This window comes from Arachis hypogaea, chromosome 20 (assembly GCF_003086295.3).
Source record: "Arachis hypogaea cultivar Tifrunner chromosome 20, arahy.Tifrunner.gnm2.J5K5, whole genome shotgun sequence".
In the NCBI taxonomy this organism is placed as follows: Eukaryota; Viridiplantae; Streptophyta; class Magnoliopsida; order Fabales; family Fabaceae; genus Arachis; species Arachis hypogaea.
The window spans coordinates 94,107,139-94,123,470 of NC_092055.1; the positions used below are offsets into that span (position 1 = coordinate 94,107,139).

General features: G+C 37.6%; 1 non-coding gene across 1 annotated transcript; it reads right to left on the minus strand.

Annotated features, from left to right (window-relative positions):
• Positions 1-15,311: 15,311 nt before the first annotated feature.
• LOC112788333 (small nucleolar RNA R71) lies at positions 15,312-15,415 on the minus strand. Its single transcript, XR_003195701.1, has one exon. It is a non-coding gene; the product is annotated as a small nucleolar RNA R71 (small nucleolar RNA).
• Between the last annotated feature and the right edge of the window lie 917 nt (positions 15,416-16,332).

The window sequence follows — 16,332 nt, forward strand, 5'->3', positions numbered from 1 at the left end:
GAGATTGTCGGCTTGAAGCAAGCTATGGTCATCTTGTAAATCTCAGTCAGGCGGATTCAAATGGTTATGGAGTTTAAGATAATTAAAATATGAATAAAACATAAAATAAGATAGAGATACTTATGTAATTCATTGGTGAGAATTTCAGATAAGCGTATGAAGATGCTTTGTTCCTCCTGAACTTTTGCTTTCCTATTGTCTTCATCCAATCATTCATACTTCCTTCCATGGCAAGCTTTATGTTGGGTTTCACCGTTGTCAATGGCTACCTCCCGTTCTCTCAGTGAAAATGGTCCAAATGCGCTGTCACCGCACGGCTAATCATCTGTTGGTTCTCGATCATGTTGGAATAGGATCCATTGATCCTTTTGCGTCTGTCACTACGCCCAACACTCGCGAGTTTGAAGCTCGTCACAGTCATCCCTTCCCAGATCCTACTCAGAATACCACAGACAAGGTTTAGACTTTCCGGATCTCAGGAATGGCCGCCAATAATTCTAGCCTATACCACGAAGGTTCTAATCTTATATTAGAAACCCAAGAGATACACATTCAAGCTTGTTTGCATGTAGAACGGAAGTGGTTGTCAGGCACGCGTTCATAGGTGAGAATGGTGATGAGTGTCACATAATCATCACATTCATCATGTTCTTGAGTGCGAATGAATATCTTGGAGAAGAAATAGGCTTGAGTTGAATAGAAAACAATAGTACTTTGCATTAATTTATGAGGAACAGCAGAGCTCCACACTTTAATCTATGTGGTGTAGAAACTCCACCATTGAAAATACATAAGAACAAAAGGTCCAGGCATAGCCGAATGGCCAGCCTCCCAAAGAGGGTTCAATCATCAAAACATGATTAAAAGATGATTAAAGGATGAAAATACAATAGCAAAAGGTCCTATTTATAGAAAACTAGTAGCCTAGGGTTTACAGAAATAGGTAATTAATGCAGAAATCTTCTTCCGGGCCCACTTGGTATGTGCTTGGGCTGAGCATTGAAGCTTTCACATGTAGAGACTTTTCTTGGAGTTAAACGCCAGCTTTTGTGCCAGTTTGGACGTTTAACTCCAGCTTTTATGCCAGTTCTGGCGTTTTGACGCCATAATTTTTATGTTGACTTGGAATGCTGGTTTGGGCCATCAAATCTCGGGCAAAGTATGGACTATTATATATTGATGGAAAGCTTAGAATGTCTACTTTCCAATGCAAGTAAAAGCGTGCTAATTGGACTTCCGTAACTCCAGAAACTCCACTTCGAGTGCAGGGAGGTCAGAATCCAACAGCATCTGCAGTCCTTTTTCAGCCTCTGAATCAGATTTTTGCTCAGGTCCCTCAATTTCAGCCAGAAAATACCTGAAATCATAGAAAAACACACAAACTCATAGTAAAGTCTAGAAATGTGATTTTTATTTAAAAACTAATAAAAATATAATAAAAAATAACTAAAACATACTAAAAACTACCTAAAAATAGTGCCAAAAAGCGTATAAATTATCCGCTCATCAACCCCTTGGGAATTACCAGAGATCTATTCACTAGCTCCAATGACATCTGTGTAGGCTTCACTTCTTCTATAAATAGCCTTCTCATCATAGACAAAGGAATCAGGTTGATACTGGATCCTAAATCACATAGTGCCTTGTCAATGATTATGTTACCAATGGTACAAGACAAGAAGAAGCTCCAGTGTCTTTGAGTTTTGGTGGGAAGCCTTCTTGGATCACTGCACTGCATTCTTGGGTCAAGATTATCGTCTCTTTTTCATTCCAGCTCCTCTTCTTGTTGATAAGCTCTTTAAGAACTTTGCATACAGAGGCATCTGCTCCAATGCTTCAGCAAGAGGAATATTAATTTTCAGCTTCTTGAAAACTTCCAGAAACTTGGGAAATTGTTGATCCTTGATCTCCTTCTGAAATCTTTGAGGATATGGCAGAGGAGGTGTGTAAGGCTTCACCATTTTCCTCTGTTCTTGTGATTTCTCCTCCATGACTTGCTTTCCCTTCTTTGAAGCTTGTGGCTGTTCCTCTTTCTCCTTGAGCTTTTCTTGGTCTTTCTTCTTAAGTGTCACTTCTTCCTTGCTGCTGGCCTCATCATTCTCAATTGGCCTCTTGTTAGTTTCTTTGTCATTTACCAAGGTTCTTCCACTCCTTAATTGGATTGCTTTGCATTCTTCTTTGGGATTGGAAATGGTGTCACTTGGCAGTGCATTGGTTGGTCTCTCAGCTGATGTTTGCTTGGACAATTGTCCAATTTGCCTCTCTAGATTCCGCAGTGAAGTTTTATGGTTCTTATGGGCCAATTCTTGATGCTTGATCATCTTTTCCAACATTATCTCCAAGTTGGAGATCCTTTGAGATTCTTGGGGTGGTTGTGGTTGATTATGGGATGTTGAGGGTTGATGATAGTTATTTTGGTTAGTGGATGGGTGATTTAAGAAAATTGTCGTGGTATAGAATTTTCTCAATTGAATGAATTCTCGTTGCAAGTATAGTTCTACACCAACAAACAATCCTCCCAATCAAAAATTTGAGTTGTCACAAGTACAAACCCCAATCAAAATTAACCGAAGTATTTAAAGCTCGGGTCGTCTCACAAGGAATTGCAATGAAGTGTATGATTATTGGCTATGAAGATGCAAGGGGGGTTTGATTTGGAAATTGACAAGAAATTATAAATGACAAGAAAGTAAAATAACAAGAACTAATAAAAGAAATGAAAGGAACTCTTGGCTAAGACATAGGTAAATTGAGATCACCATCCTTGTCTTCAAACCATATATTGATAATTATGAGAGGCCAACTTATTAAGTCTACTTCCAAAGCCTTAAGTACGTAATATCTACTCCTAGGCTTGAAGTACGTCAAATAGGCTTGATCACATCAACCCATAAGTCCCAACCTATCTACTAATTAGATTAGTAGTGGGTTGGTGTCAATGAGTATTAAGTTGATCACCAAGGGTTCTCAAATCACCAAATCATTGAGACCCAATGACTCAAGGTCACTCAATTCCCTTAGCCTAGGCCAAGAGCAAAGAAAACTACTCAAAAACTAGTGAAAGCATTTTAACAAACACCTAGAGTGCAAGAAAAGTAAACATAATCAAATGCAAGAATTAGCAAAACCCATAACTATCATAAGCAAGAATTCAACAATAGCAATTAAGATGAACATAAAAAGGACATAGAAACATAAAATTTGCATTAGAAGAAATTGAGATCCAACAATTGTTCATAACATAAAAGAGAGCAAAGCAAGAAATTAACAAGAGAAACTAAGAAGATTAAGACAATAGAGCACTAAAATATAAAGAGAATTAAAATCAAAACAAGAATTGAAAGAGAAATTTGAGAGTGATTGACCTAACTTTACCCTAATTTCTATCCTAAATCTAGAGAGACGAGAGAGCCTCTCTCTCTCTCTAGAATTCTACCCTAAAACATGATGAAAACTAAGCTATGACTACTTGGTTCATTCTCCCTTCAATCCTTGGGTTCAATAGCATCAGAAATGAGTTGGATTGGGCCCAAAATAAGCTACAAATCGCTGGCCACGATTTCACTTTTAATGGGCCATGTGTATCATCAGCATGCACGCGTACATGGCACGTGCGCACCCCTATACGTTAGGAAACTATGGCAAATTTTATATCATTTGGAAGCCCCGGATGTTAGATTTCCAACGCAATTGGAACCGCCTCATTTGGACCTCTATAGCTCAAGTTATGGTTGTTTGAGTGCGAAGAGGTCAGGCTTGACAGCTTTACGGTTCCTTCATTTCTTCATGAGTTCTCCCACTTTGCATGCTTTTCTCCTCACTTCTTCCATTCAATACTTGCCTGATGAACCTAAAATCACTCAACAAACATATCAAGGTATCGAATGGAATTAAAGTGAGTTAAATTTAGCTATTTTAAGGCCTAAAAAGTATGTTTTCACACTTAAGCACAAATTTAGGGAGAATTATAAAACCATGCTATTTCATTGAATAAATGTGAGAAAAGTTGATAAAATTTCCCAAATTAAGCACAAGATAAACTACAAAATCAGGGTTTATCAATGGGTTGTTGGGTGGATAGTAGTTGGGTTGGGGTTGATTGTTTTGTGGTTTTCTGTATTGGTTGTGGTTAATGTTTTGATGGTTTTGATGGTTTGTGTTTCTGGAATTGTTCTGGTTTGAGTTTCTCTGCCAGGGCTACTGGTTTTAGTTGTCTCCTCATTTCAGATTGGGGTGGTTCCTCTAAGATGAGTTGTAAGTATCTCCATGAAAATCATTTTGTCCAGCTTCTTGATTGTGCATATAGTTAACTTGCTCTTGCTGCTGCTCTTCAGAGTTTTCCTCATTTTGCCCCCACACCACTGGTGGTTGGTTAGTCATTCTCACTGCTGCAAGTTGTAACCCGTCCATCCTCTTTGTCATTGATTCAATTTGCTGTTAGAGCTGCTGGTGCATGAGTTTGTTCTGAGCTAATATGGTATCAACTCCTTCAAGTTCAAACACACCTTTCTTTGGAGCTGCTTGCCTTTCAGAGGAGTAGAAGTACTCATTGTTGGCCACCATGTCTATAAGATCATGTGCCTCTTGAGCAGTTTTCATTATTTGCAAAGATCCTCCTGATGAATAATCCAAAGCTTTCCTAGAGGGCAAGGACAAGCCTTCATAAAAATTCTGTAACTCCACCCATTCACTGAACATTCCTTCTGGACACCTTCTGATCAGAGCTTTATACCTCTCCCAAGCTTCATACAATGATTTTTCTTCTTGCTGTCTGAAGGTTTGCACATCAGTTTTTAGCTTAATGACTCTTTGGGGTGGATAGAATTTGGCTAGAAATTTGCTAACCAAATCATCCCAACTGGTAATGCTCTCTTTAGGGAAGGTTTCTAACCAATGTGTGGCTTTATCTCTTAGTGACAATGGGAATAACAAGAGTTTATAGATGTCAGGGTGGACTCCATTGGTTTTGACAATGTCACAGATTCTCAAAAACACATAGAGGTGTTGGTTTGGATCTTCAGCAGCACTTCCTCCATATTGACAATTATTTTGAACCAGGGTAATCAATTGAGGTTTGAGTTCGAAGTTATTGGCATGGACATTGGGTGTTAGGATACTGCTCCCACAATTCCTTGGGTTGGGGATAGTGTAGGAAGCTAAGACTCTTCTCTGAGGCTGGCCATTGTTGTTGGCCACACCATCAGGGTGATTTGGGATGTTATCCTCCATCTCTTGATCTTCTTCTTCTGATTCCTCTTCTCCAATAACTCCCTTCCCTCTTGCCTCTCTTCTTCTTCTTAAAAGTGTCCTCTCTGGTTCAGAATCAAAAGAGGTGGATTCACCTCTTCTTCCTCCTGACATAAAACACACACAAAACCAGAAAACTAAAACAGAACACTCTATTGATAGAGTGTGGTTAAGGTTAGTTGAAACAAAATCTCAAACAGTTAGTGTGCTTGACAAAAATAAAGAAAAATGCTTAATCTAGATTATCACCCTACTTAATCATTGTCAATCTATATCAATCCCTGACAACGGTGCCAAAAGCTTGATGAGGTGAAAATTAAATTCCACACAAACTCACCGGCAAGTGTACCTGGTCGCATCAAGTAGTAATAACTCACAAGAGTGAGGTCGATCCCACAGAGATTGATGGATTGAGCAACTTTAGTTAGGGATGAATTTAGTTAAGTGAATAGTTGATGATTTGAGTGAAACTTGATTAACAGAAGATAAATTGCGAGTAAACTAGAGTGCAGAATGAAAATTTGCTGAATCGTAAAGGGCAGAAGATGTAAATTGCAGAAACTTAAAGTGCAAGAAAGTAAACAAGCTGAAACTTAAAATGCAAGAAAGGTAAATAACTGAAACTTAAAGTGCAAGAAATTTAAATTGCTAAATCTAAATTGATAGGAAACTTAAATTGCATCAAGAATAAAGGGATTTGGGTATTGGGATTCAAGTTTAACTAGAAAATAGAAGTGCAGTGAATTAAAGAAGTATAAGATGAAGAGAAATTGCAGAAGAACTAAAACAGAAATGAAAAATTTGCAGAAGAATCAAAACAGCAAGAAAGCTTAGCTCAATTATGAAATCCTAAAAGAAAATTTGACAATTGCAGGAGAGTAACAAGAACAGCAAGCAGATCTAGATCTCAATTACTCTCTTGACCAAAAAGTAAAGAAGAAATTGCAGAAGAAATAAATAAAAACAGAAAAGAAGATTGAGATCCAATTTCTAATTCTTAGAACTATAAAAAGAAAAAGTAAAAGATGATTCTCAGATGAAGAATTTCTGTGGAGTTCTTCAATCTGAATTCAAAACCCAAAACAGAAAATAGAAGTTGCTGAAGAAAGAACAAATAGAAAGAAAACTTAGATCTAATTTCCAATTCCCCAAATTCTAAAATGGAAAATTAAAATAGAGAAAGCTAAAAAAATATCAAAAAAAGGGTGCTCTTCAAATCAAACTTTCTCCTATTTATACACTTTCTATTTCCATCATTTAACACTTGAAGTGGGCTTTTTGGTTTGACCTTGAATGAAAGTGGATCCGGATGGTGTTTGGTGAAGCACCCAGTGGAGTGCTCAGTTCACTAAATGAGCGCTATGTTCCTTCCCTTGGTGCTCCCCTCACGTGCGCTTTGGTGCGCACCTTCCTTCTACTAGCGCTCTCTTTTTGAGTGCTGCGCTCGTCCTTTGAGCGCTCTCCCTTGGTGCGTGCTTTCCTTGAGCGCTATGCTCACTTGTTTGAGCGTTGCATTAGTGAGCGCTATCTTTATGAGCGTTACGCTCTCTATTTGAGCGCTACCCTTAGTATGGATGGCACGAGCTTCCTCCCAAACTAGAAAAGCCACGAAAAAGGTGGAAAAGTGAGCGCCACACTCACTCTAGAAGTGAATGCTAGCCATATTTGCTAGTGAGTGTGGCGTTCTTCTTCTTAACGCAACGCTTTACTGTTTGCTTCCCTTTTCTCTTTATTTCTTCACCTACAAGCAACCAAACAAGCAATCAAAGTCTCACCAAAATTATAAGGTCTTTGCATCATTTATAAAATCAATTAATTCTAGCATAAACCTTATGATTTTGTGTAAAATAAATGATGTTTGATTGATTCAAAATAATCATGAAAATCCATTCCAATCACTTACTTATTGTGCAAGAAAGTGCATAAAACCTAATGAAAGAAGTGAAAAATACTTGTAAAACTAGCATAAAATGACTTGTCATCAGCACTCAAATAGCATACTTTTGTGTTTGATCCCTAATTTGATTCCAAATGTGAAAACATGCGTTTTAATGCTTAGATCAGTAATTTTTTTAATTCCATTTTATGTCATTCGATGCCGTGATATGGTTTGTGAGTGATTTCAGGCCTTGGAGGCAAGAATTGATAGCCAAAAGTGGAAGAAAGCATGTACAAGGGAGAAAACATGAATGAAAGCAAGAAAAGCACACACAGCGAAGTGTGCGTGCGCACAGCCCTGCGTGCGCACGCACAAGCGAGAATTTCCTCGTGTGCGTACGCACGAGCACATGTGCGTACGCACGAGCACCTGTGTGTACACACAAGTCAATTTTCAGTCGAGTGTACGGACGCACACGTCTGTGCGTCTGCACAGGTCCCTGCACGTGATTTCATTAATGAAACACATGCTGCGCGAATTTGGAGGCTTTTGGCTCATTTTTGGAAGGCTGAAATGCTGTTTTGGAGTGCTATATAAAGGAGACTTGAACACTTATCAAGGGGGGGCAGAAGCATTGAAGCATAATTTACATAGTTTTCATAGTATTAGGAGTAGGAGTAGTGTAGAGTAGAAAGCTCTCCTAGGGTTTATAAATTTCCGTTGTAGCATTTTATAGCAAGCTTTGATTTTGGATTTTTACTTCTTCAATTGTAAGTACTCTCAATTTCTTCTTTAATTAAAGCACTTTTACTTTCATTTCCTTTTGGTTCAAGTTATTTGTTCATATTTGCAATTTTGTGTTTCTTTAAGTTTTGATTAATGAATTTTATATTTCATGCTTCCTTTATGTTTGATTGCTTGTTTATGCTTGGTTTTGTTGATAGTTGGTTATAGCTTTTCACTTTACTTTGCAATTTTCTATGTTTTACTTTCATGCATACAAGGTGTTTGTGAAAATGCCAACTCTAGATTTTGAGTAGATTTTCTCACCTTGGCTTGTGGTTTGAGTTCCTAGGATACTAGAGTCATAATGTATGACATTTAGTGGTAATTCTTGGGTAGTTAATTGACTCTTGTTTCCATTGACGCTAGCCTTTTATCAACTAGTCTGATAAGTTGGTTAGGACTTATGGATTAAGGTCAATTATGCTTGCTTGACTTACTCCTCAATGGTTGGGGTTGACTAGGCGAGATTGACTCATCATAATTACCATAGTTGTGGTTATGGCGATGATAGGATTCCTTGGATTCTCATTCCTAAGTCAAGGCTCTTTATTACATTTATAGCATTTTCACTAGTTTTGATCTCATTTTCTCTTTACTTGCATTAGTTACAATTTTGATCATTGCTTAGTTCTTTTGATATTTTGTTCTTTGATTGCAAAATCCCTTTTGTCCCCCTAACAACCGGAAGCGTAACATTTCATTTGCATTCCTAGGGAGAACAACCCGAGGTTTAACTACTCTCGGTCTGATTAGAAATTGTAAACTTTGATCGAGCATTACTTGTTGGTTGAGAACTATACTTGCAACGAGGTTATTTCTCCTTTACTGAGAAGGAATTCTTAACCGACGAATTTGCTCGCATCATTCGCTCATCATTTTCATCCAGAAAGAAAGGCCGAGCACCCTCAACAGCTCGGACTTTAAATAGAAGTTCTTAAAATCTCGAAAGGAGTCATCAAACATTGAAAATACTTTCTTCTCTTGGGTAGCTCGGAAGGAGATCCAAGAAGCCTTCTTCTTGGCCACCTCGGGTTTGCTCAGCACAAATAGGTAAAGAAAAAGGGACAAGGTAGGTCAGACACCCAGCTCCTGACACAGCAGCTAGAAGATCTTCATAAAAGCCCAAAAGTTCGGATGAAGTTGCGACGGGGCAACATTACAGTTCCACAAGAGTTCGGTTTTAAAAGCAGTAAAAGGAAAGGTAATACCTAGTTTGCTAAAGAAATAGTCATAGGCGTAAAAGAAAGGATGCTTTGCCCGACCTAAAGGAGGGAAGCTAACTCTCTCCTCAAGGTCAGGCGGCACCAGATCAGAATTCTTCTCGTCCTCCCTACACTCACAGATCCTATGAAATCTCCTAAGCTTCTCACAGTACTCAGGGTCGGCTACAGTAACACACATCAAGACTATGGAATCTAACCAGTCAGCCATACCCGCAGGAACCTTGGTAGACATCTCAACAATATTTTTACGTAAAGACATAGAACAACTATACCTACAGGAAGAAAGAAGAGAAAGGGGTTACTACCAAATAACTCGGATAGAAATAAAAAATGAAGAAACAACCAGCAAACAATTCAGATAGAATGTACCAGCAAAACAACAGGTAAAGCTGCAAAAGGGCACCCCAGAACTCACAAAAACAAAAGAATCATCACCAAAAGCCCAGGGGCACCCTTTGGAGGCAGTACAGATACAGAGAGAGAAACAGATAGGAAAGTCAGCAAAGATCAAAACCCTAGCCCCTTCACCAAAAAATAAAAAAAAAAAGCGCAGCTAAGAATAGTCCACCTAAGCGCCTACATTTCTTCAAATGAAGCAACAGAGACAAAAATTAAAAACTTTGAAGAAACAAAGGCATGCAATAAATCATCAGAAAGCTTCAACCTTTTCAATAAATCTCAGCAAGATAAAAATTTTGTACAAAAAGAAAGCATGCAGTAGTAAAGCACAAAGAAGGACGACAGAGAGAAAGGATATAGGTACCAACCTGCGATGATGAAAGGAACGATAGCAACAAGAAACGCAGCAAAAAACATCAACGATCCCAAGAAGCACCTCCGAAAAAGCTCCAGGAAAGAAGAAAAGCGTGGGGCAGAATCGATGGAGTAAGACGAGAAAAGATCTTTCAAAAGGAGGAAGAAAGAGGAAGATGAAAAAGTAAAAACCTTTTTCTTTGATTTCAAAAAAGTGTTAAAGAGGGAATGAAATAGAAAAAGGAGTTAAAACCTTATTAAAAGGCTTTAAAAGCGCTCGCTTAAAACCAAACTGATGAGCTCGAGAATGACGCCACATTTAAAACGCTTCGCATTTAAAATCATTAAAAGATGCAAAACGTGCTTGAAAAGGGACAGACCGAATACGACCAGGAAGATGCTTGAATCACAACCTTCCTAAAGAGGTTGAAGCTCAAAAATGAGCACAACCTCATGGAAAGATCGAAGCTCAAGTAGGGGCACTGTTCATACACTGGTCTGAGTTACGAGGCCCAAACCGGATAAGGCAGGAAGGGCCGACCTCTTCTGAAAGTTGGCCCCTTGGATGACTTCTTCTGTAAAGAGGTCAGACTATCACCGCAAAGATTCTTGAAAGCCCAGAACAAAAAGGCCACCGACCACTAGAAGGCGGATGGCCCAAAGATATGATCTCATCCATAAAAGATAAGATAAGATAACAAACCTTATCTATAAGGGAGATCATCAAAGTACTACTATAAATACACTGGAGCACTCAAGTATAAATGATACTCCAATTCTACTAAAAAACCTGCCTAAAGCCCGTACTGACTTAAGCATCAGAGTCTCTTGCAGGTACCACTCCCCTCCAGTGATCGAGAACCAAACACACCTTCAGCTCCAGCAAGTCGGGCACGGCAGCCCAGTCCAGATCTGAAGATCTCATCCGAAATTAACCTCCCTATTTCAGGTAACCCTCAGAACAGCTAGGTTAATAATTCACTTTGCTCCGGAATGGCAGAGTCAGTGGACACTGTCTTGACTTCTCTTCTCATTGAGGTCTCACCAGATGAGTATAGATACTAGTTGCTGGCGACTGTCACTATGAGTTCATGAGCTTTTTCAATTATTTTTTTCATATGTATTGACCCACCAATAGAGTTATCTAGGGACATCTGAGCCATGTCTGTGAGTCCGTAATAGAAAATGTCCAGCTTTACCCATTTTGAAAATATTTTCATGGGACATTTCCTTGGCATCATCTTGTACCTCCCCCAAGTATGGTGAAGAGATTCATTATCGCCTTGTTGGAAGCTTTGTATGTCCAATCTTAGCTAGGTCAGCTTCTTTGGGGGGAAGTATTGAATTAAAAATTTGTCCACTGATGAGTGGATATTTTATACGCTTTTTGGCATCACTTTCATATAGTTTTTTAGTAGTTTTTCTTTAGTTTTTATTGTTTTTATAGGTTTTAGTGTTAAAATCACATTTTTGGATTCTACTATGAGTTTTTGTGGTTTTGGACAATTTCAGGTATTTTCTGGCTGAAATTGAGGAGCTGGAGTAGAAGTCTAATTCAGAGACAGAGGAAGCACTGCAGATGTTGTCCAAATCTGACCTACCTGCATTCGGAAGAGCTTTTCTGGAGTTACAAAAGTCCAAATGGGGCGTTCTTAATGGCTATCGAAAGCGGACTTCCAGAGCGTTCTAGCAAAATATAATAGTTTATACCTTGCTTCGGATTAGAAGGCCCAAAACTGGCGTTCAACGCCAGCCATCTGACCAGTTCTGACGTCCAGCACCGGAAAGGGATTCCAAGTTGGAGTCCAACGCCCAAAAAGGTTCCAAGACTGGAGTTCAATGCCCAAGGAAGCCTAAGCACATGGATTTCATCAAAGCTCAGCCCAAACACTCACAAAGTGGGCCCCAGAAGTGGATTTTAGCACAAGATAGACTGTTTTACCCTTACTAGTCATCTATTTAGTATTTAAAGTGTATTTTACATAATTTTCGTAGACAACATCAGACCTTTTACACTATTTTCGAGTTTTACATTGTTTTTACTTCAGTATGAGTTTCTAAACCTCCTAGGTTGAGGGGAGGAGTCCTTCTGAGTCCTATGAATTAATGAAAGTATTACTATTTCTTCTTGGATCTGTGTTTGTTCTATCTCTAAGATGTATATGCGATCTTCATCGTGGTGAATAGGATGATGTAACCAATTAGCTCTGTTCATCACATTAAGATGAACGTGCCTGACAAACACCCATGTCTACTTGGGTTCGTATGAGTACCTGGAAGAAAAGCACGAGCCAACAGCTATGTTTATACATCTCTCAGACGACTAATCCACGACTTCGTTGGGGACTTATTGAGACACCAGTTCAGCCAATTTTCGAGGAGATTAGGGTCTCTATGGTAGAGGCTAGAACCCTAAGATACAGCATTTTCTGATCCGGAAGATCCGACCTTGACTGTGGCATTTTGAGTAGGATCGCCAAGAGAATGACTTTCTAGAGCTTCACCCTCCATCAGATTGAATGACCATGGGCAATGGCGTTTGACCTATAGCAGAGGAGATCAATGACCACGGGCAATGACTTTGATAACTTACAGCTTGCCATAGAAGAAGATCGTTCACAAGCAAGGAAGACAGTAATACCAGAGTAATTTAGAAAGGCAAAGTAACTCCAACTCTCAACTCTATTCCTATCCTTGTTTCTACTTAACATCCAAGCATTTATGACATATAATCCAAGTCCTTTTGATTCTGCCTAACTAAGACCTGCAAGACAACCATTGCTTGCTTCAAGCCACAATCCTCGTGGGATCGACCCTGACTCACTCAGGTGTTACTTGGACGACCCAGTTCACTTGCTGGTACTGCTGCTGTACGAACAGTGTGCGGTTTGCGTACACGCACACCAAATTTTTGGCGCTGTTGCTGGGGATTGTTGAGTTTGGACAAACTTCGGATTGTCTTGCTCCCTAGATCAGGTAATTTTTATTTTTTTTGTTTGAGTCTTTTGTTTTTGTTTTCCTTTTCTTAATTTTTGAAAATTCTTAAAACCTTTTCAAAAAAATTTTTTTCTTTTCTTTGTTCAATTTTTGTTCTTGGTTTGAGTTTTTGAGTCTTTTATTTTTATTTTTCTCCTTCAAATTTTCAAAAATTTAAAAACCTTTTTCAAAAATAATTTTTTTTGTAATTCAATTGGCTAGAGCATTGTGTTTATGTTCTTGGTATTGAGTCTTGCAAGTTCATGCTTTTCAATTTCAAAAATTTTAAAACTTCTTCCTACACTCTTTTTTAAGATATTTGTCTTTCCTATGTTTGAGAGTCTCTGAGAGTGTTCTTATTGAGTCTTTAATTTTATTTTCTTCTTCAAAATTTTCGAAAATTTCAAAAAAGTTTTTCAAAAAATTTTTATTTTCTTTGTTTGATCTTTGTTCTTGTTTTGAGTCTTTTATTTTTGTTCTTGTTGTGTTTTTTTAATTTTATGAGTCTTTCTTTCTAAAAATTTTTCAAAAATATTTTCTTTGTTTAAATCTTGTGTCAAGTTTTTAAGTTTGGTGTTTTCTTGTTTATTTCTTGTTTTTTCCAAAAATTTTGTTTTGGTTTTCTAAAAATTTGAAGTTTGGTGTTCTTTTTGTGTTCTTGTGTTCTTTGAGTCTTTAAATTTTGTTCTTTGTGTTCTTGTTCGTCTTTAAAGTGTTCTTGAGTCTTGTGTGTGTTTTAATTTTAAAATTTTTAAGTTTGGTGTCCCTTGGTATTTCCCTCCAAAAATTTTCAAAAAACAAGGGTGCTAGATCTAAAAATTTTAAGTCTTGTGTCTTTTGTGTGTTTTTCTCTTTCATCATAAAATTCAAAAATAAAAAAATATCTTTTCTAACTAATTTCAACCATAATTTTCGAAATTAACAATAAAAATTTAGATTTTAATTTTTAAACTTTTATCTTATCATATCTTAGTTGTCAAGTTTTCAAAAATCAAATTTTTTCAAAATTAAAAAAATCTTATATTTTTTTATATCTTTTTCAAAATTTAAAAATCTTATCTTATCTTTTTCAAAATTCAAATTTTTTAATCATATCTTTTTCAAAATCAAATTTCAAAATTTTATCTTTTTCTAATCTCAAATTTTAATTTTAAATCTTTTCTTATCTTATCTTTTATTTTTATTTTTATTTTTATCTTTTCTCAATTAATATCTTATCTTTTCTCTCATCTTTTTCAAAACTTCCTAACTAACTCGTCTCTTCTTTTATTTTCAAAAATCATACCACCTTCTTCTCTCTCTTCTTTTTCAAAACCACTTAACTAACTCTTCCTTCCTTAATTTTCAAAAATAATATCTTCTTCTCTCTCTCTTCTTTTTCAAGACCACCTAACTAACTCTCATCTCTCTCCATTTTCGAAAATTCCCCTTTCTTTTTTCTCTTCTATTTTCAAAATTTAACATTTAAATTTTCAATTCTTTTTAAATTAATTAATTTAATTTTTGAAAATAATAATTAAATAAATAAAATAAAAATAAAAATATTTTAATTCTTATTTACTTTTTCTATTTATACCTCTTTTCTTCTCATCTCTATTCATTCAACTCTACTTCCTTCGACTCTTTACCTACAATTCTTTATCTTCTTTCCTTTCTTCTTCACATTTCACTGGAAGCTCTTTTATCCAAGTGGTACAAAAAGTTTTCTTGTGATTTCTTTTCCATCTTTTATTATATCTTCTTTTACTTACTCTTATCTACTATTCCCAAGGTATTTTTCTTCTACTTCTTCTATTTATTTTTATTTTTATTTCTATTTTTTTATCTTCTTCTTTCTTCTCTACTTCTGACTTTAAGGAGGAGCTTCTTGTCTATTGGCATAGTCTCTCTTCTTCTTTTCTTTTCTTCTTGTTTATGACCAGGAACAGGGATAAAGAACCCTTTTTGACTCCTGATCCTAAACCTGAGAAGACTCTAAGGAGGAGCTTACAACTAGGTAAAGCACAACACTCTGGAAGAGACCTTTCAGAAAGTTTTGAACAAGAAAAAGATGATATGGCCAAACCACAAGAGGAGCCTAGAAAGGTCCTTGGTGACTTCACCATGCCTACCTCTGACTTTTATGGCAGAAGCATTGTTGTACCTACCATTGGAGCTAATAATTTTGGGCTTAAGCCTCAGTTAGTCTCTCTTCTACAGCAGAACTGCAAGTTCCATGGACTTCTACTAGAAGATCCACATCAATTCTTAGCAGAATTATTATAGATCTGTGATACTGAAAAGACTGATGGAGTAGATCTTGAAGTCTATAAATGATGCTCTTTCCCTTTGCCTTAAGAGACAGAGCTAAGTTCTGGCTGGATGCCCAGCCTAGAGAGAGTCTTGACTCTTGGGAAAAGCTTGTAAATGCTTTTCTGGCTAAGTTTTTTTCTGCTCAAAGGATGAGCAAGATCAGAGTGGAAATTTAAACTTTCAGACAAAGAGAAGGTGAATCCCGCTATAAAGCTTGGAAAAGATACAAGTAACTGATCAGGAGATGTCCTCTTGACATGCTCTCAGAATGGTCCCTCATAGGCGTGTTTTATGATGGCTTGTCTGAGATGTCCAAAATCTCATTGGACAGCTCTGCAGGTGGATCTCTCCACTTGAAGAAGACACCTACAGAAGCCAGAGAACTCATTAAAATGGTTGCTAACAACCAGTTCATGTACACTTCTGAAAGAAATCCTGTAAACCATAGAATTTCTCAGAAGAAAGGAGTTCATGAAGTTGAGACTCTGAATGCCATCCTGGCTTAGAATAAGATCTTGACCCAACAGGTCAACATGATCTCTCAACATCTAACTGGGATGCAAACTGCAGCTGGCAGTACTCAGGAAGCTTCTCTTGAAGAAGAAACTTATGATCCTGATCAACCCACCATGGAGGAGCTGAATTACATGGGAGAATCCTATGAAAATACTTATAACCCTTCATGGAGGAATCCTCCTAACCTTTCATGGAAGGATCAACAGACACCTCAGCAAGGTTTCAATAACAACCAAGGTGGTAGGAACCAAAATAGGTTCAATAATAGACCACCATTCCCATCTTCTCAAGGGAATATGAAGACCTTTAAGCAGAGCCTTTCTGACTTAGCCACTCTAGTCTCCTGCCTCACTAAGACCACTCATAGTTTCATTAATGAAACAAGGTCCTCCATTAGAAATTTGGAGGTACAAGTTGGTCAACTAAGCAAAAGGATCCCTGAGATCCCTCCAGACACTCTTCCCAGTAATATTGAAGTTAATCCTAGAGAAGAGTGTAAGGCCATAACCATGGAGGTTGAGGCCGAATTGGAGGAGAACGGGAAGGCATTGAACGCCAGTGAAGAAGCCTTCACTGGGTGTTCAACACCCACAATGGCAGCAAGCCTGGCAATAAACGCCAGTAAGGAAGCCCTCACTGGGAGTTTAACGCCCATCCTGG